Raw genomic sequence first — 22,931 nt, forward strand, 5'->3', positions numbered from 1 at the left:
CAACAGGTGGAGTCCTCAAATTGTATTCACTCAAGAGTGAAATGGCCACAGACTTTGGTACACAATATTGCACATAGGTGATGTGTTAAAAGCTCTTACAAATTCATTGTATTGCCCCAATAATTATTACTGTCACTCTGGTGTGCATCGGGATATGTAATGTATAAAACAATTGCTGTTTTCTCACGTAGGTGACTGACTGATGCGTTTTATGGGGAAGGGAACACTTTTTTGGGGGGAAGGGGGGACCTTAAGTGCTTGAGTGCAACTTAATTTTTTTAACCTTTTTTTACACTTAACTTTATTGCTATAACATATGGTGCTGACAGGCTTGTGTGATTGATTGTGTTATTTTTAATGTACAGCCACTGGATCACTTTTCTTTTACAGATGACAGTTGATGTGTAATGTTTACATGCTTTTCCAGCTGAGCCTTGGCAGAAAAAGGGTTAAAAGAATTGTGTATTTTTACTGTTGCCCCTTAAGCCTTGTAAACACCAAATTGTGCTTTTTTTCAAATTTTTTTACATTGGTACCTGTCCTCCAGTGCTCAGCTATCCTTTCTTTAATAAGACCTGGCCTTGAAAAAGGCCAAAAAAAAAGGTTCAACCATAAGCTTTTATTGAAGTTTGGATGCTATGTTCAGGGAATGCAGATTTTTTTCATTTGTTCAGCAAACATCAAGCGGAAGTTTCACCTTACACTCAAGAATACACTTTACTTCAAATTCTAATACTATTCTTTTTTTTATTGCTGTGTTTTTTCAGGTCGTGTGATACAAGCAAAACTGATGCTTTAGTAGATGTGAATTTATATGTGTACATACTATGCTATTTTCTGCCAATTGATATTTTCTATTATTTTCCCACAGCTGTATAAAATATTTGCACACTCATTGCGTGTTAAATTTCCCTTTGGACTTTTCCATTTAGCACTAGGGAGATATAAATGAGTACATTTAAGTAGATATATCAATTTGCCAAGCTGTCCTCCCGAGCCAACTCTTGTGATTAAGAAACAAATCAATCAGACGCTTAGACTGCAATGCCTCTGTACAGTGTTTGAATGAACTGCAGGATAAGGAGGAATATCCTATTATGGTTATCGGATGGATACAGATCTTTTTCTCTGTTATACAGAGAAAGAAATCAATATTACATAGGGAATAAACATTAAAAATCTATTTACTTTCACAGAACTTAAATTACAATAACGTCTGATCATTTCCTTCTGTCTCTAAAATTGCTGAATGTTAAAAAGAAATTGCCCCGATGTATTTCGTGTATGTTGTTGTCAGATATATGTCAGCTAGTTCAGTAGCTGACCGCTTACCATAAAATTCTTACTGGGAACTTGAGTATCTTTCAGAAGGAAACAACAAAAGATGTGTCAATAAAATACCAATTGACCTCAGCATTCAGAGACATATGTATGTAGATGTATAGAAACTGGGTTTAATAGGAACAGAGAAGGTGAGATTTATTTTTTTTCATCTGCTTTGTGCCACCAATTAACTCCAACAACTGCTTTCTCATACAAGTACACGGTACAGCACGCACATATCGGTAATATGAAATGTTGGGGTTAACAAACGCTTTAAAGACTTTCAGTGGCCTGAAAACTGAGAATAGATAATGTTTCTTATTGTTTGGTAAAGCAGCCATACTAAATAACAATATTCTCCCATGCCTTGTATGCTTGATCTCTGTCTTTGCAATTTTGCATAGACTGTTTAGCTTTTTAATATGGAAGAAGGCAACCCCAAGAATCAGTCTAAAACACCTGATTTTGCCCAAACACAAGAAGGGAGACAAACTTCCAGATATGGAATGTTACATTTGGGTTTATCAACTAACAGAGTTAGATGATTGGAACTTGCATTCAACCCTGAAAAATTGGGTAACCCTAGAACAATATTTTACCAATTTTTCCCTTAATACTGTTCCATTGTACGCTCAACAGTCAGTCACCAAAAAAAAAAACAGTCAGTCACTCATAGAGGGTACCAAAGACACATTTTGCACCACCTATAGGATGCTATCTCTCTCTCGACAGTACCTGGCCCACTTACCCCCTTTAAGGCCACGTACACATGATCGGTTAAACCGATAAGAACCGTCTGATGGACCGTTTTCATCGGTCCAAACTGATCATGTGTGGGGGCCATCGGTTATTTATCCATCGGTTAAAAAAAAGCCAACTTGTTTTAAATTTATATAAAAATATCAGATATAATCCTAAAATTACTCTAATCCCAGCGCTCAATGGTATAATCAAAAAATGTCACAATATTTACAAGGTATATAGCGGCTATTATAAAATCAACAATTACTAAAAAAATATGTGTTATCAGAGGTAAAAACTTAATAAAACATTAACAGCGCTTTCAAGTCACTAGCGTGACTTATGAGTTCAAAAGAATCTCATAACCTTAAATGAGATGATAAAAAAGCTCTCAGGGTCAAAACATTTGTTTGGCGGCTCCTATCAATCTCTTTAAATAAACTGCTCAGTCCAAAACCCAAACTGTATGTGTGATGAAGTGTCCATTCACATATTGCTGCCAAAGCAGAAATTGTAGATAAAACCTTCTCCAAGCACTACAGGGCTGTATGCTTCACACTGATATCTTCCCCCTATAGGTAATGTACTCACCACATATTAGGTGAAAGACAGCATAATGAATCCTGGATCTCTGCTTGTTTCCTCAAGAGCTCTGGATGGATGTCAGCTGTAATGGGATCCTGGTGTGGAATCACTCTTGCTACAATTTAGCTCTCTGCAGTTGTAAAAAGGTGTTTCCTTGGAACATTGGTGCAGCACAACGGTCATGCAGGGAAAAAAAGGGAGACTAGATAGTGTAAAACCCTTTTATTGTTAGTAATAAACCCCTGCTGCCCACATATGCTTACACGCTTAAAATTCATAAAAGGCTTGTCACTCAAAACTAGGTATCAGCTCACGCAGGGAGGATGTTCACAAATCTCTATCCCCTGTTTTGTAAGTCCCGGGTAAATACCAGCATCGGTGCAAGAAAGCTTGTCGTGTAGACACGCCCTGACGCGTTTCGTGATTGGCTCACGTCTTCAGAGGGCGTGGCTACACGATACGACTGCTTCTTATTTATGGGAATGGACAGGTCTAATTGCCCGCCCCTCCCTATGTGTGATAGGTCCCAACATGGTCAGCTCCGCCTCTGTTGGACTCGTCATGAGCTGCCGCTGCCAATCCCGAGCGTCCCAGGATCGTCAGTATCAGCATGAGTCCCAGCCAATCTGCTCCATTCCTCGTACCCTCGTCACTGGCTCGAACGGCCAATCGCGGGTAATCCAGATATTTACATATGTCGATGCTTAGAGGACTAGATCAGCTGGGACGTACAATCTGTTTCCAGCAGATGGTAACCTCCGATGCTGCAGCGGGTCCAAACTTTAATACAGACCCGCCGGCACCATTATATCATACGCTAAAACGGGAAAATGAAAAATAAAAAATGAAAAATACATTAGCAAAGAAAATTACTTCTAACACCATTACATAGTGATGACTGACATCCCTTTGTACATAGTTTCAGTAATATTCATTAGCAGCCAAACTAATGTGCCATATACCGGCTTATATTGCTCAGTTAAAAGTTTTACTTTGACAATAACAGCATATACATTTAAAATACGACATATATATTAAAAAAGTCTCTATGTACCTTATATGTGTTAAAACAATAAAAATAAAATATTCATTAAAAATTGATTACTGTATTGTGTAAATATATCAAATGGAAACCACATACTGATTAATTTTCCTCCTCATGCATTATTTTGGAAGATAAAAATATATATAGGGTGTCATTTTTTTAGGGGTGACACATATATATATTAATTGTGTCCAAACTTATTTATAGACACCATTGGGCAAGTTTGGACATTTATTAAGTGATCTCAATGGCCTGTAAGGTCAAAAACATGACCAGTGTGATCTACTTAAATTTATTATGCACATCCTTTTTGTGTATGTATGATATACACCTCAAAAGTAATAAGAATATTAATCAAAAATTCTATCACTCAATCAGAAATAATAATGTTTACAACAGAAGAACTCCCCTTGCTCCCCTAGTGGTCACTAATGAAACAATTGAGATCTACATCTATGTTGAGGCCATTAGGACTTAAAGTATTAGTCCAATATAGCCACTGAGTCTCACGTTTAGATATCTCACGGACCATATTAGCCCCCCTCCAGTTACGATCTATACGGTCTATACCCCAAAATTTCAATCCGATGGGATTTTTATCGTGTTTGTCCCTGAAATGGAGCGAGACGCTGTGATCTTTGTAACCAATGGTAATATTATAGATGTGCTCCGATACCCTCTTGGTTAAAGTTCTTTTTGTGCGCCCAATATACATTAGGCCACAAGGGCATTCTAGGGCATATACCACATGTGTGGTTTTGCATGTGATACATTCTTTAATCTCGAATTCTTTTCCATTTGCAGTGGATGTAAATCTGGTGAGTCCTCTCAGGTGTGTGGATACTTGTTGGCATGATTTACATCTCCTGCATGCTGTAAATCCTGCTCTGTCCCAAAACATCTTGATTTTTTTGGGTGGATCCAGTACCTTTTTTACTATTTGGTCTCCAAAAGAAGACGTTCTTCTGTATATGAAGCGTGGATTTTCAGGCAATGACGATTTTAGTGTTCTGTCCATAGTCAGAATGTTCCAATGTTTTCTGAATATGGCTTCTATTTCATGATATTGTTCATGATAGGTAGAAATAAAACCCCATTCATGGGCTTGATTTGGTGCACGATCTTTTGGTTCCAACATATTTTGTTGTGTGGTCTGTCCCACCTCTTTCATCCAATTATCTAAATGCTCCAAATTGTATCCTTTTTCCACGAATCGTTGTTTAATGATAGAGGCTTGGGCCCAGTAGTCATCATCTTTAGTACAGTTACGCCTGATACGTGTGAATTGGCCCTTAGGTATATTTTTGAGCCATAGTGGGTGGTGTCCGCTTTGTATTGGTATGTAGCTGTTCCTGTCTGTTTCCTTGAAATAAGCTTTAGTGTACAGTTGTCCAAGACCCTTGATCACTGTAACGTCAAGGAAATGGATTTGTAATTGACTCCAATTAAAGTCTAATTTAATGCTGTTCTTATTACTATTCAGCCAGACGGAAAATGCTATAAGGGATTCCTCCGGGCCCTGCCATATCATAAACATATCATCTATGTAGCGTTGGTAAAAAATGAGCTCCTTTTTCTTGTTATTATAGATCCACTTATCCTCCCATTCACTCATGAATAGGTTGGCTAGACTTGGCGCAAACTTTGCGCCCATAGCTACACCAATCTTCTGGGTGTAGTACTGTCCCCCATACCAGAAATAGTTATGGGTAAGACAGTAGTCTAATGCCATTTTGAGGATTTTTTTCTGGATGAATGGTAGCTCCTCCCTCTTACTTAGTGCCCAATTAAGAGCTAAGAGGGCATCATCGTGTTGGATGTTAGTGTATAATGCTGAAACGTCAGCAGTAACTAAAAACACTTCTGATCCTACAGGGAATGTAACTTCCTTAATTTTTTGGATAAAGCTAGTGGTATCTTTCAAGAAGGCTTTTGTGGTGACAACGCTACTTTGCATGAAGTGGTCTAAGTATTGACCAATCCTAGCCGTGACAGAACCTATTCCGTTCACAATAGGTCTAGCCGGAGGTACAGTTGGATTCTTGTGAATTTTGGGAACTGTATATATAGTGGGTGTCCTGCTATAGCTTGGACACAGGTACATTTTTTCTTTTTTGGTAATAACCCTCATGTAGTACCCGTAATCCACCAGATTATGTAAATCCACTCTATATTGTTTGGTAGGATCATTCTTTAAAAGTTGATACGTGCTTTGATCATCCAGCATCTCCTGTAGTTGGGTGTGGTAATATGTCTTGTCCATTATCACCACCCCTCCTCCCTTGTCGGCTGGCCGGATTATGATGTCTTTTCTTTCTTCAAGGGCTTTTATGCCTTCTTGTATGTGTTTAGGATTAAGACTCTTTTTTATAGGCATTGCTTCTAAATCATTTAGTACCAACTGCTTAAACACCTCCACATGGTGGTTACTGGTTTGAGGTGGATTAAATAGCGATTTATTTTTGAGTCCACTATCCAAACCTATTACTTCTTTCTGTTTGTTATTCCTTAAATTGTAGTTATTCGACAAAAAATATTTTTTAATATTGACCTTTCTGATGTATTTTTGAATGTCAATGTAGACATTAAATTTGTTTAGGGGTTTTGTGGATGTGCATTTTAATCCAGCATTGAGTATGTTAGTCTCCTTTTGTGTCAATGTGGCAGATGATAGATTGTATATTCCACTTAATCTACCTGTCTTGGCCTTTTTCTGCTGGATTCGTTGCCCTGCTCGGCATCCTCTCCGTTGTGGTTTCTGTTGTTCCTGATAGGGCTGTATGTTACTTCTCGTTGTGGGGGGTACCACCATTCCTGGTTGGGGTTGGCATTGTGGGGTTGCTGTCCCCGTCCCCTCCAGGGTCTGTTGCCTCTGCCCCGTCCTCGTGAGTTCCCCCTCATACCTCTCCCTAAAAAAGGCACTGGTCTGGGTGAGGGTGTATAGTATGCATTCTCCCTACTATCCTGTAGTGGGCCATATCTATTTTGGGTATAGGTCGTATAATGTTCATCATATCTTGGATTGGATGTCTCATGTCCCAATTTAACTGATGGATTCCTAACCGATAGAAAAAAAAACGATCGTTAGTAGGCACATCCATCGGTTAAAAATCCACGCATGCTCAGAATCAAGTCGACGCATGCTTGGAAGCATTGAACTTCGTTTTTTTCAGCACGTAGTTGTGTTTTACGTCACCGCGTTCTGACACGATCGTTTTTTTAACCGATGGTGTGTAGGCACGACTGACCATCAGTCAGCTTCATCGGTTAACCGATGAAAACGGTCTATCAGACCATTCTCATCGGATGGACCAATCGTGTGTACGCGGCATAAGAGTCGAAATCATAACTTTCCTCCTGGCATCTCCAAATCATTTCTGAAGCCCTGTACATACGATCGGATATCTGGTGGAATCTAATGTTTTTTTTCGTCGGATATCTGATGAAGCTGACTTTCATCAGTCTTGCTTACACACCATCGGTCAAAAATCTGACCCTGTTCCAACGCGGTGACGTAAAACACTACGACGTGCTGACAAAAATGAAGTTCAATGCTTCTGAGCATGTGTCAACTTGATTCTGAGCATGCGTGGATTTTTGACCGATGGACTTCCACACAGACGATTGTTTTTTTTCTATCGTTTTTTTATCCATAGGAACATTTTAAGACATGTTCTATTTTTTTTCACCGATGGAATACAAACTGATGGGGCCCACATACGATCGGTTTGTCCGAAGAAAACGGTCCATCGGTCCATTTTCATCAGACAAACCGATCGTGTGTACAGGGCTTTAGAGACCAGTAGCCTAAGTTTATGATGTTTTACAGTCGCATCTTTAAAAAAAAGATAGTGATGAGCTAAGGTTCAGGCCAAATCCAATTCTTAGCATATATCGAAAAGATCTCTTCACGCTTGGGCCTCAGTTCTAAATCTAAATATCGCCCATATCACTTAATATCACTCCCTTTTTTCAACACTCTTTATTTTCAATTGTTTTCTTTTCTTTTCTTTCTTTATTGGACTTTTCTTGGCTCCTTTTTGTTTATACTACAGCTCTCTCTCTTATAATTAAATGTTCTTAAGGATAAGATCTCCTAAAGATAAGTTTCTTTGTAACAATTATTTAGATACACTCTATAACTAAAATATTTGTGGTTAGGTAGTTCTTTCTATAGATATTTTAACCACATTGATGTTTATTTTTCACTGTCTTGCATTTATATGATTGTACCTTTTCCTTTCTATTTGATTTATCAATTAAAGCAATTGAAACAGGAATATTGCCCAAGAGGAATATGTGAGGATACCCTGGAAAGCCCTTTTAAGAAAGGTCACCCCACCTTGTGGAGTGACACACTCCGCAAGGTTATATAGCAAGGATCCTCAAACTACGGCCCTCCAGCTGTTGTGGAACTACACATCCTATGAGGCATTGTAAAACTCTGAGGCCCCGTACACACGACAGAGTTTCTCGGCAGAATTCACCGAGAAACTCGGTCAAAACCCGGATTCTGCCGAGAAACTCTGTCGTCTGTACAGTTTTGGCTCGATGGAGCCGCCGAGGAGCTCGACGAGAAAATAGAGAACATGTTCTCTATTTTCTCGTTGTTCTATGGGAGAAGGCGGCCCGCCGAGCTCCTCGGCGGCTTCATTCCAGAACTCGACGAGGAACTCGACGTGCTTGGCACGTCGAGTTCCTCGGCCGTGTGTACGGGGCCTGACATTCACAGACTAGACAAGGCATGATGGGAATTGTAGTTCCTGAACAACTGGAGGGCCATAGTTTAAAGACACCTGTTATATATCATATATATAAATGGAAAAGCGACCATAGCATAATACAGTTAAAAGAATTTATTTAGGTCTAAAACATTGCACTTACATAGTAGCAGTAAAGCCTATTTTTACCACCTTAATTGAGGTAACAATTATCTGGTAAGCCCCCCACTTTACAGCACGAGGTGGAGTGACCTTACTTAAAGGACTTTCCAGGGAATCCTCACACTTTCCTCTCAGGTGATATTCCCACTTATATATGGACTGTCGGATATTGGCTGGCGGAAAATACTGTTTCGATTTTTATCCGAAGAACTGTTTCTGGGCTCAATCTCTTCTAGGTCTTTTTAGGACTATTGCTACTGATGAGGCAGCACCAGGGCACTGATGGGCACTGATAGCTGGCACTGAGAGGTGGTACTGATTAGCAGTACTTGTGGGCATAGATTAGCAGCACTGGTGGTCATGGATTAGCAGCACTGGTTGTTAATGTGGGGACCGACGTCTCTGTAACAGATGCTGGTTAACGTCTTTCTTCTTTTCTCCTCAATAACCAGCTTCTGTTAACTTCATTGGCTGACAGCTGATCATGTGGTAAAGGGCCGCTGTGGGTGGCCCTTTACCCCAATCTGTGATAAATCGAGTCCGAATTGGCGATCACAGAGCATGCCGCAGGAGGACGTCTATGGACCACTGCCCGGCATTTTAAGCCCGCACTGTAGCCGTCTTTTGGCTATAGTGTGGGCTGGAAGGGGTTAAAGACAGTTAACTGTCGAGGTTGTACTAGAATACTTCATTAAATAGCAGCTGCCTTCCCCTGTCTGGCTGCACTTTTCAAGAATAGGTGGCACTGTTGTGCTTCTCCATCTCCCTGCTGACAGGAGTAGTGAGTAAAACCCCATACACACGACCCGAATGCCGGGCGACATTGGCCAGTTCAACAAAAACTGGTTGATATTTGGCCCGTGGGTATAGGAGCCAGTCTGACAGAAGCCAGGATGGCAGGGGTGCCTGTCAGAACACCTCAGATGTGGAAATTGCTGTACTAACATTGGATCATTAGTACATCAGCTCCAACCGGAGCTGACAGTTTTTTTTCGTTCAACCCGCTGGGTTAAAAAAAGAAAAAAAACTCATAGTGTGTACCTGGCTTAATGCTGCTATCACATCTGTCAGCCTATAGTGGCAGAGCCTAATGTGAGATATCATGTAGCCCCATGCATCTGGGGCCCCTGAGCAGTACCCGGGGGGGGGGGGGGCAATGCATTACAACAGCCCTACTTTTCTTCCCTGACATACCTGTAGGTGATATTCAACTTCAGCTGATGTGCAATATAAAGTAAGTTCCCTTGACTATAGAAGCAAATAGACAATTGTTCTCTGGTTACAAACAGTGGTGATGATTTAATTTTCTATCATTACAAGTGATGCTTGACTCTTAGCATTATTGTATAGCTGTCCTTTCTTACTTACTAATCCTCATTGTGCTAATAAACACTGTCAGTGTTCACACACATTGTTACATAGAACAGTTGACCTAATCTAACCTGCAATATAATTTATGTGGGAGAAATTATAGGCTTATGATTGTGATTACATGTGATTGAGAAAAATGTTTTTTTTTTTTTATGTGGGCACAAAACAGTGTCTGTATTTGTCTGCTGTAGGAGTAGAACGAGCTTTTTCTGCTATACTATACACATTAGTTATGTATAATGGTGTGTATCCCATTACCTCTAGGTGACTGCATCTGCTACAACCCCCCCCCCCCCCCCCCCGTGCCTTCCCATAGCCACCAAATACTGTCCTCAGCAGCTGTCTACAGCGTCTAGCAACAAAGAAAATCTGCTGCCCTCTTCTGCTCTGTTCACCTTTCACAAAATTTGTCTTCCTACAATCCCACAATGCACCACATTCTGTGAATGGATAGATGAGACGTGTCATTCAATGCCCAGTCAAAGAACACAATACATTGTGGTGTTGTAGGAAAACGAGTTCTTTGAATGGCTTAACCACGTGTCTACTGGGCACTTTTACCCCCTTCCTGCCCAGGCCAATTTTCAGCTTTCAGTGCTGTCGTACTTTGAATGACAATTGCGTGGACATGCAACACTGTACCCAAACAAAATTGTTATCCTTTTGTTCACACAAATAGAGATTTATTACGGACTTGTAATAAACGGACCGTTTGTCCGTACATGTGAAAGGGCACTAAAAGTTGGAAGCTGAACCAGATTTTACACTCTCCAGTCTTACTAAATCAACCCCAATGTGTTTAACCAAAGTGCACCTTCTCCCACGCACCCAACACCTTACCCAAACAGCCCCCATGACACAGGGCTGGGAGATCTCACTTATAAGTACATTACTAACAGACTTACTTCTCTGGTGATAAAATGCTCAGCTCCCCATAAACAGTTAAAAGGCAGGACATGTAAAGAAGAAAAAAATAATAATAGTGCAGAAAATCCTATCCAAATTGGATTGATAAAAGTCAAAATGCTGACATAGGCAGGTAGTGTAATGTTTTTAATAACCAAGATGGCGGAACGGGCACTTCTGGTTTTGGCACAATCACCTTGATGTTACTTTCTGACACATTTTGTTGAGTTGACTTTGTCAAAGGACCTTGACAAAATATGAGGTCTTATTATACATGCCTTATTTTAGGTCTAGTGATGTCATCGCTGGGTCTCTATGTTTCTCTATACAATGCAGGAATATCATAGTTGTATTAAAGTGGAGTTCCACCCATAAATATAACATTACATCAGTAGTTTTAAAAAAATGTCATTAGTCCTTTAAGAAAAAAACAAGTGTTGTTGCTAGGCAGAATAGTTAATCTTCCCTCTTCCTGCACCTAGGTGCTTAAGCTTCCTAACCTACACCACACAGACTCCTGGGAATGTAGTGGGTGTAACTTTCCAGGAGTCTGTGCACTCCCCAGTCTCGAAGAATCATGTGACTTAGGTTTCAGATCAGGTTTCAGCACCTGTACTGTCCATTACACTGCTTGTGCAGCACTGAGCATGTGCGAGATCTGCAAGGCTGAAATCCAGGAAGTCATACAGTCTGGCTTCATGATGCCCACACTTAAGATGGCCCCAGTCAATTTCTATTTTATAAAGTGTCTAAATGCTGTAACAACCTAACAAAACGGACCTTAGTTTACAGACTAACTTTACTAGAATACATTAAGCTTGTGTATTACAGGGGTATTTATATTTAAAAAGTGAAATTGTGGCCGGAACTCCGCTTTAAGAGTCTAACAAGGTGGTGGTTTCAGAAAACATCACTCCATCTTGCCTATGATTAATTATTATTTTCATTTAAAGGAATGTGGACAAGCTGTCAAAAATATTGTGTATAAGGTAACATTAAAATATTTCTTATTAACCTCCCTGGCGGTATGATTCTTTCAGATTTTTGGTGCTGAAAGCGGTACAATTATTTTGCATGGACATTTGGCGTTTTATATTGTAGGTCTGTAAATCTTAGGAATAACACACTTAAATCTGTCCAAACAAGAGTCTAGTAGACATCTCGGGTATGATAAAGTTTGAAACACAAAATCATAACTTATAATATAATAAATAACTATAAATAATTATAACAAATACTAATGTAATTATAATAAAAGTATTCAATAATGTAATCAAATCAAAAACACTGAAATTTGCTCAGTTGCAGAATTGTCGCTGTCATTACTTTCAGTGTTTGATGATGAATTTCCCCACAAATCACTATCGCTCAATTCTAATTTATTATCACTGTTTTCTAGCTGCTCTAAAACCACTTTTGACATAAAGGGACACTTTTTGGTTGCTATGAACAATCTACAGTTTCCAGGAAGAAAGAACAGTATTTTTAATATAAAAGTGCATGTAGGACACTGGACAGACCACTAGGGACAAAGAGGATGTGTAATTATTTGATACAGTACTGTAATCTGTAAGATTACAGTATACTGTATCGATAAGGAAAAAATGTTACTGCGCTGATCTAATTATCCAGAGGGTTTAATCTCTGGAGGTGTGGACTGTGGATTGATATAATACACCATCAACCATATGTGAAATATATATATCAGGGCCACAATGTACCCAATATTGAGTGTAGATAACCTAAAAACAAATAATCTATAAAAATATATAAATTAAATTTAAATCGTGCAAATGTGACACAGTAATTTTAAACTTGAATCACAGATATGAATTAGTGTATCAGCATACACATCAATCAATATGCCACAGTGCTCCTGTGAAAAAATGGCTATTATTATTACTACTACTAGCCAGCTAAATAGTGAAAACAAACAATACAGAAAAAAGTATATATATATATATATATATATATATATATATATATATATATAAAAAAAAATTCAGAAGACAAACACACAATGTGCAATGTGCCAACTGCACCGTGAATTGTCCAATAGCTGATATTGGAAACAGATAATCCCAAAAAATGTCAAAGAATAAAATAGTTATCAAACAACCAGTAGAATGTGCAATGTGCTAGCTGCACTGAAAATAGTCCAATGACAGGCAATCTTGCTCTTATACAATAGGTTCCAGCAAACAAAAGGTTCAATGTTGGTAGTGCTGTATACAGAAAAGTGCCGCTATCTCTTCCACCCGACAAAGATGTGCCACCATCACCAATGGTTAAAATCAACACTCACCAGACCCCAGATATTAATAGGCTCCAAGGTGGTGTCTTTTCTTTGTCCGTCAGTGGGTGTTACCTCCTTTTCCCTTTTACAAGGTATCCTTAAATCCTCAAAAACAAGGGGCTCATCATGGTGTAGTATATTAAAATATATTTATTAAAAAAAGGTAAAAAATAACACTTACAATATAAAGTGCCTCTGACCGGCACTGAGTGTCTTTGGCAGTGTCAACCGTTAAAAGCCGCTGACCAGCATTTAAATGGCGTCCTAGAAGGTGTGCGTGCCCCGCTTTTCTCCACATGTGTTGCTACAAGAGGTCCTTGCGTGCTGGTGTGCTTCACCCTCTGGTGTGTGTGTCCAGACAGCCTCTACGCGTTTTGCTATTTGCGTCGTCAGGAGAGCTCGTATCTATACTGTGTTTTTAATTTTTTGAATTTGGCGCCGAACTCCACCCTCGGCAACGGAGCTCGGCAGTCACCAGTGTGTGAATCGAGCGAGGAGACAGCTCGCACACACAGGGGGGAGACATCGCAGGATCCAGGGACAAGGTAAGTAACTTCCCCTGTATCCTGCAATGCGATCCTGAGTCTGGCTCGGGGTTCCTGCTTTTGGTATGTAAAATTTACACCGAGCCAGACTCTGGAATACCGCCAGGGAGGTTAAGGGGGCTGCTATACTGTATGTGTGAGGTTTCAGTTGAGCAAAATGGATTTGTATGAAAAAAAGTGCGCCTTATTTGTTACAGATAACTAAGGTAAGATCACACTATATTCTTCTGCACATGCACATGTTTAAGGGGGTAAAATATGGGGAAATGTGCATGCATTGCAAAGATGTACTAAATATGTTTTAAAAGAATTCCTTGACACACGCTTTAACCAATAAAAAGTGATGCAGGGCCAATGCAATTAATTTTCTATTTCTCAGCCACAGCGTTAAATATTCATGCTGAAAATGGTTTACTAAGTTAGGACAGGTTTTGTATTAATGTCTGTCACTAGGTAATATTTTTTTACAACATCATTTATATTTAAATTAGTAGACTCCATTTTCATGTCACAACTAATGTAGGAGATATTATTCATTTTATTAGTGAAAAAGTGCAGATTAATTGATGCTTGCGTTAATGCAACAGTCTTCTTTAATGTCACATCTTCATAAAAAAGTCATAACAATATTTCCTGTGCCTATTAAAAAGTCACTTTCATTTTCCTGTATGATACAGGGGTGACTATATCTAAGCAAAAATGTCAAACAAAGATTAATTAATGGAACATTAATCATTGTGATCTCTTTCATGAAGTTTTAGATTCAAGTTTTTCCTTTTAATTATTGTAAATGTTTATAGAATCTTGAAATGTGCAATTTACAGTTGCTACATCTTTTCCCCAAAGTACATTCCGTAAAATCTTATGAGAGAAAGTTTTAAAATACATTATAAAATATAACCCCAGTAACTTGCTAATCACTGGTATCTGAGTGATCAGCTAAAAGTTGATCAGAAGTAGAAAATAAAAAGATGTAGTCACATCAGAAGCAACTCTATTATATCTATTAAGGTTAAATATAATACATTACATAAACTCACTGGTGAAGGGCAAAGGTTGTAATGCTGGCCTTACCTCATTAGTTTTTTGGGTAGAGGACAGTTGGAGACAGATTTATCAAAGCACCTTACATCTCTGTAGGTCCATGCAGTAATGAAAATCAGATTTAACTGTCCGGTAGAACGACTGTAGGCAAATTGAAGTTTGAATGCCATTAGCCTCTGCGGTGCCATCCACACAGTGCTTATGAAAGACACTTTGATAAATAAGGGCAGCTTTAGTTATACACCTGCAATAAACTTAAATAGCTGGACTCCAACCAAAACTTTTTGTATAATTTGTAGCAGGGAGATGTTAGAGCCTTTTTTTTTATTGTCATCTGTGTCCTTATTTAGTCCCTGTCAGGTCAAGAACTAAGGAAAATCTAGTACTAACAGCTCTTAAAGTGGACATTCACCCTAAATACATACTTACTTTACCCTACTTTTTTTTTATACCCCTACTTACTGGCAGGCAATGTTTCCACTGTTTGTATACTCACCCAGCCCCTGATCCAGCATTGTCCTGCTGACATCCTTCTGTCAACAGACACTGCTCAGTCCCACACCACCATCTTACTGCTGAAGTCATAGAGAGGTCCGCTGGCTCTTTCTGGTTTACAGGGCCTTTTGATGATGCCCCACAAGGATCACACCCCTCCTACTCACTGAATGAAAGACTAAAGACCTTCTGGGATATGTGACATGCATATCCCAGGAGGCCTAGCGAGCAATGTGCACAGGATGGGCACTCTGGGCCAGATTCACATAGTTTAGCGGATCTTTAGATCCGCATAACCTATGTGATTTAAGATCCGCCGCCGCAAGTTTTTGAGGCAAGTAGGTAATTCACAAAACACTTACCTCAAAACTTGCGGCGACGGATCGTAAATCCCCCAGTGGAATTCAAATTCCGCGGCTAGGGGGAGTGTAGTATTTAAATCAGGCGCGTCCCCGCGCTGATTTAAATGCGCATGCGCCATCCGCAAACTTTCCCAGAGTGCATTGCTCCCAATGACGTCGCTAGGACATCATTGGTTTCGGCGTGAGCATAACTTGCGTCCAGCGCTTTGGAGAATCGACGTACGCAAACGTCGTAAAAAAAAAATATTTGACGCGGGAACGACGGCCATACTTAACATTGGCTGCACCTCATAGAAGCAGGGGTAAGTATACCCTGGGAAAACGCTTATGTAAACAACGTAAAGTGACTGCGTCGGGCCCGCGTACGTTCGTGAATTGGCGTATCTCGCTGATTTACATATCCTCGCCGTAAATCAGCGAGAACGCCCCCAGCGGCCATTTTTAAATTGCAGTTAAGATCCGACGGTGTAACACAGTTACACCTGTCGGATCTTAGGCATATCTATGCGTAACTGATTCTATGAATCAGTCGCATAGATACGACCGGCCTAATTCAGAGATACGACGGTGTATCAGGAGATACACCATTGTATCTCTTTGAGAATCTGGCCCTATATATATATATATATATATATATATATATATATATATATATATATATATATATATATATATATATATATATATATATATATATATATATATATATATATATATAGTGAAGATCCACTTACATACCGCAGTACATTTTCTAATAACAGGATTGGAGCCCTTTATTTACACAGTGGTATTTATGAATGGCACTGGATAAATAGCCATCAGGCGACCAATCTGCCGGGTGATCGATGTGTACCCAGCCATCATTAGACAGCTCAGTACAAAGAGACAATTACATAGGGGTGGTGGTTTTCAGAAAGCATGTTTACCGTGTGAAACGCGTCAACCTCTTTTCTCCCTATCTGTGTGCTCATCTATGTAGTGCTTTTATGTATATTTAAATAAAGCTCAATAAAGCTCATTTGGATCTTATGTCAGAGTGCAGGCATCCGATTCATTGTTCATTTGAGTTTCTGCAGCAGTGAGAGGGCGTGCACCCCTCTTTGAACATCACACCTGTGAAGATCCAAATTAGCTTTATTTAAATTTGACTTTACCTAGGGGGATCTGAAGGGCTGGGTATGGTGTGGCCACTGTGAAAGGTCATTAAATTGATCATATGGTTCTATTTACAGTGATGATCCCTCCTCTTCCTCTTACAACAAGGGAAGGAAAAAAGTTCAGTATCCATGAATGGGGATAGAATAAATAAATCAGCATCTGTAGCTGTTGAGCAATCCATTCTGTTGCAGTGACAGAGATTGTTTTTGTCAGGCCCCCCTTCTCTCCCACACATACTAAATCCAATGCTGTCTCCACGTGACCTGTAAATTGAGGCTGTTTTGTCCAGGAGTACAATTCCTCCTCCCTTATCGGCTGATTTTATCACGATATTGTCGGCGTGGATGAATTGGTCTAGAGCTTTTATTTCGGATGGAGATAAGTTGTTGGTTTTGGACATGGATGTGGAGTTGCACATTTTGACAAGGTCTGCGTAAACCACTCTATAGAAGTTCTCTATATGAGGGCCCTTGGAGTGTGTTGGAAAAAAGATGGATTTGGGTCTAAGTGAGGAGGAGGAGGTGCTGAGTGCCAATGAGGTCCTTCTCCATTTGGAGGAGACTTTCCCTATGCCTGGCACCAGTCAGACCTCCATCAGGGGTAGCCTCTCCAGCTCCTCCCCAACAGGGCTTCCCCCCAAGGGTCTCCCCTACTCCTAGGCCCCAAGCCACATCAGGAGCCAGGAAGGTGACCAGGAAGACAAGGGGGGGTGGCAGAAGTTCTGCCTGAAAACCTGCGGAGGGACCAGGCCCGCCAGACCCGCCATCTGGGTCAGGTTGCCCAGTGTATGGAGCGCATGTCAGACAGCATGGCCTCCATAAAGGAGTCTGTGCAGGATGTGGCATGCAACTCCTCGGCTGTGATAACCTGCATGACTGACCTGCAGACCACCACAGCAGGCGTGGGTCAGGAGGTGCGCGCCCTGAAGGAGGCTGTCCGGGCCAACACGGCAGCCATTCAGGCGGGGGTGAGGCTGCAGGAGGACACCAATGTGGTCCTCACCAGCATCGCCCTGGCGTTGGAGGGCAGGCCGCCAGGTGGGCAGAGACCAGGGGATGCTCCTCCTTCTCCTGATTTCCCCCCCATGAGTCTCCCCTGAGTAGCCGGGGCCGGGGCGGTGGCCGCCGCAGGCGTGGGGCACGGCAGCGCCGGTAGTTTTTTTTATTTTTTTTATTTTTACTGAGGTTATGAGTGTTTTATGTTTCTTTGTTATTTTACTCATGTTATGAGTTCTTATAATTTTTTGTAGCCCAGGCAGGCTACAGTGTGACTGATGTATGAATGTGGGGGTGACATTCCTGCCAGAAAAGGGGTGTCACCCTCGGTTGTGGTGGAGAAGGGATCCCCAGGACCAGAGAGAAGTGATCCCCAGGTCCGTTTAAATGGTGTATGAATGTCCAGCAACATAATTGGAGCCTTGGCGCAGCGTTGCTGCTCACAAGTCCTGAATGGTGGACTTGGGCTAATCCAATTTGATGTGGATGTGGGGTGTGTGCTAGGGACCACAGTGGTGTGCATGCGTGTATTCTCCTTGTGCCATGATTAATGTGTGTGTTTAATGTGCAAAGATGCCTACTGCGAGGCATCTCCTGACTGCTCTTCCCTCAGCAGACGGGGTAGCCTCGGTTATGGGGGGATTGTCTGGTTCGGGGGTCAGGTCATCACGTATGTCAATCTCCAGACCCTTTCTCACAGCATAGTTGTGCAGCATGCAACATGCAGCGATGATCTGGCACACAAAGTTTGGGGAATACAACCGGGTACCCCCAGACTTATCCAGGCATCGGAAACGGGACTTTAGGAGGCCAAAGGTGTGTTCCACCACTCCACGGGTACGTGCGTGTGCTTCATTGTATCTTTGCTCTCCTGGGGTTTGGGGATCCCGGAATGGAGTCATGAGATGGGGCCCAAGTGCATACAACGAGTCACCTGGAAGGGAAAAGACAGGAGGATGTTAGTCATGCATGTGCCCCTCGTGATGTCTGCATCATGGGGGGGACAGACATGCCTGACACCCATGTCACTCACCAACCAGCCAGCTGTCCCCATACACGTTCTGTTTAAATTCTGTTGGGATGGGGCTTTGACGGTATATGTAGCTGTCGTGGCTGGACCCTGGGTGTTTGGCACGGACGTGCCATATGAGGCATTGGGCATCGACTATCACCTGTACGTTGATGGAATGCTAGTGCTTACGATTGCGGTATAGGTGCTCTGTGTCACGGGGGGGCCGTAGTGCCACATGGGTGCAATCAATGGCCCCCACGGTGCGTGGGAATCTGGCAATTCTGTAGAAATCCCACATTGCCTTCACCCGCAGATGCTCCTGGGTGGGTCTGATGATTTGGCTGGCCATGCGTCTGAGGATTGCGGGGACAACCTGGTGCACAAATCTGCTAATGGAGGATTGTGCCATCCCAGCCACAACTCCACTTGTTCGCTGGAACGAGCCACTGGCATGTGAGCGATGTGTCTGGCTGGTGATGTCATCTTTCAGGGTTGTGGTTAATTCCAGGATGGCAGTAGGGCTGAATCTGAAGATGCGATACACCTCCGAATCACCCATGCCAAAGATGTTTATGCGCGGTCGGTAGATCCTCTCCCGTGCCCTCCTCCTCCGTGCCCTCCTCCTTCTGCGCGCATCTAAAGCCAGTAGTATAGCTATGACCATGGATGCCCCTGGCATGTTGGCATACAGATTGTTGTCCTGCAAGTGTGGCTGCTCAGCTCGTCCCTAATGGTGCTGCTAAAGCTGACCTGCACACGTCTGGTGCAAAGTTAAAGCTGCTTTTATGATGGGTAACTTTAGACCGGACGTACAGCTTACGTGCATAGCTCGTAGCCTGTGCCGGACAAACGTAATTTCGTGGATCACCGTATCTCCCTCATTTGCATATTTGCATAGCAAAACAATGGTGCGTCCAGCGTATTTTTGCGCCCACGATGCGCCGGTGTAGAAAAATTATGTTGTCGTAAAAACCTGTTTTCCGGCGTATCTCGTTTTGGGGATACGGTGCATAGATACGACGGCGCATTTTTACACTTACGCCACGCATCTCGAGATACGCCGGCGTAAGTGCTTTGTGGATCTGCCCCACTGATTGCACAGATCTTCTGAAGACCTAAGCTATGGGAAGAGAAGAGCCACAAGACAGCCATGGACTGGTTCTCTGGAGATTCAAATGACCGGTTTGCTCCTCTGGTGTGACTACAGACCCAAAGATCTGAATCACAGGTTATACATCCTCTACTGAGGGACCCACTCTCCTTTACTGCTAGTAGTCACTACAGTGTTGGCTGTAACTTTAGATTTCCTTGTAAGTCAAGTAATCTTATTGGACAGAAAAACATGCAGTACACACTTTTAAAGGCTGATAGCACTCAGTAATAAATGATTTGTTTCGAAACAAACTTTTAAACATAATATACTGACCAAAGACTACCAACGAAACGTTTATATTTTGTATAGGTATTTACTGTATATAGTGCCATCAATTTACACAACTCTTTACTCCTATATTGTACATTCACATCAGTCCTTGCCCTCAAGGCGCTTACAGTATAAGTGTAGTGATTAGCCTCAGGTGATACACAGAAATGGAAAAGATCCTTCTAAAAAAGTTGTACCATTTTATATGTAGTCTTTTTTTCTCTACATACATTCAAAGTACAGAATTGCTAAAAATAGTTTGAGCTGTCAGGGAAAAAAAGGGGGCAGAAAGTTATATACTACAGAGCTTACTGAGGGCTGATTGGAAGGAAATGGACACACACCATTCACACAGCAAACAGGAACAGAGCTGAGGCTGTCAATCAACTGGAGATTCCTTCCCATCACATTTTTTTTCTTGTTGTCAGGAAAACTTGTTAGAAGTAATTCATGCTGATAGCAGAGGAACAAAGCAGCAGACAGAAATGAAACTTATGCCATGTACATACGATCGGACATTCCAACATCAAACCATGGATTTTTTCCGATGGATGTTTGCTTGAAATTGTCTTGCATACACACGGTCACACAAATGTTGTCGGAAATTGCGAACGTCAAGAACGCAGTGATGTACAACACAATGAAGTTTAATAACCAGCTCTCAAATTTTTGTTGTCGGGAAATTCCGACAGCAAATGTCCGATGGAGCATACTCACGGTCAGATTTTCCGACAACAAGCTTGCATCGAACATTTGCATTTCCTGCATTAAAGTAAATAATGTCTTAGTGTTTGTATTGCTCCCCCACCTCCCTATATACTTACCTGAATGTTCACTTGAGGCAGCGATGTGTCCGTCTGTAACGGCTCTCTCCCTGCATTTACAGGACAAAAAAGCAGAAGTAGAAGCCATTGGCTCCTGCTACTGTCAATCAAATCATGTGAGCAGAGAGCAGGGGGTTGAGCCAAGGCATGCTGTGTGTCTATAGACGTATAGGGCCTGGCTTGGTAGTTAGCCCGCATGTGTTCTCCCACAGGAAGTGGCTTTCTATGGTGGCACATGGAAAATAGGAGGGGCCAAAAGTGTCAGCCGATTACCCCAGAAGAGGAGGTTCAGGTACCTCTATGCAAACTAATTGCACAGAGCAAGTAAGTATAACATGTTTGATATTTAAAAAAAAATATTACAACCTCTTTAAGGATGTAGTAATTTAAGAGGAAGTAAACCCTGATGGATTTTACTTCCTTTTTAGTTCCCAGCAAAGTAAAAGCATAATGTGCTAGTATGCATCACATACTAGCACATTATGTGCCATTTACCTGTAAACAAAGCCAGCTATGTCCCAGCTGGTGGCTGCATCCATCTTCGCCCCTCTTCCTGCCGGGGCCGTGACGTCATGTTGGGAGCCACCAGTCACGGCACCCTCTAGTGAAGAAATGGCACGGAGCACTACAAGGCACAACGTCATCGGCGTACTACAAGGTAAATATCTCCTAAACCGCACACGTTCAGGAGATATTTACTGTACCTATAAGCAAGTCTTATTATATGCTTACCTGTAGGTACAACATACACATTGGGGGTTTACAACAGCACTGTGTGTTTTGTATGTGCCCAGTATTCAGCTTTCAGGATCAATAATGTTATTTTCAATTGCACACTAAAAGGAAAAGTGCTATATAAATGCTGTGTCCTATACACGAAGGCCTCTCTAGCCATCACTCAAGAAACAACTGACAAATGATGTTCTTAAATCTTTAGCGGGTATTGGAAATCTATTCTTCCAACTCTTGAAAATGTTTCATTATATCAAGGTAAAAAGTAAACAAATTAAAAAATAGATTTTTGAATGGCATTTAAACAGATTATGGCAATAAAATAACATTTGATCAAACTGAATACTAGGAAGTATTAGATATGATTCCTCTGGATTTTCAAACATACATTTTTCCTTTATAATTGGCAGAATTCAAGACAAAATGAAGAAATGGCAAAACATCCCTATGAATTTGCTAAGTTGAGTATACATATTCAGGTTGGTACTGCTGCTTCAGTTGACATATTTATTTCTAAGTTTACCATCACTTTGGAAGAGTAATGCCGCGTACACACGATCATTTTTCGGCATGAAAAAACGTTGTTTTTCAAAAACGTAATTTAAAATGATCGTGTGTGGGCTTCACATCATTTTTCAGGCTCTGAAAAACGACAACAAAATTTGAACATGCTGCATTTTTTGACGTAGTTTTAAACGATGTAGTTTTTCTGGTTGTAAAAAATGATCGTGTGTGGGCTAAAACGACGTAAAAAAAATGCGCATGCTCAGAAGCAAGTTATGAGATGAGAGCGCTCGTTCTGGTAAAACTACCGTTCATAATGGAGTAAGCACATTCATCACGCTGTAACAAAAAAGCGTGAATCGTCTTTTACTAACACGGAATCAGCTAAAGCAGCCCAAAGGCGAAAGGAACTTCCCCTTTATAGTGCCATCGTACGTGTTGTACGTCACCGCGCTTTGCTAGATCATTTTTTTTTAAAACGATGGTGTGTTCCTTTAAACTTGCATTGTGAAAAAGCAATAAAGCATTGACATGGTTTAGCAAAGCAAGAAGCAGAGCCTAAAATTATCATAGTAAAATAATATTGTCTCAATGTTTATAATTAACAATTCGTACATGTGTACTTTTTTTATATATATTAAGCCACGTTAATAATACTATATATATATCCAGCTACATTATAGCAAT

The sequence above is a fragment of the Rana temporaria genome, chromosome 2, assembly GCF_905171775.1.
Source record: "Rana temporaria chromosome 2, aRanTem1.1, whole genome shotgun sequence".
Classification (NCBI taxonomy): Eukaryota; Metazoa; Chordata; class Amphibia; order Anura; family Ranidae; genus Rana; species Rana temporaria.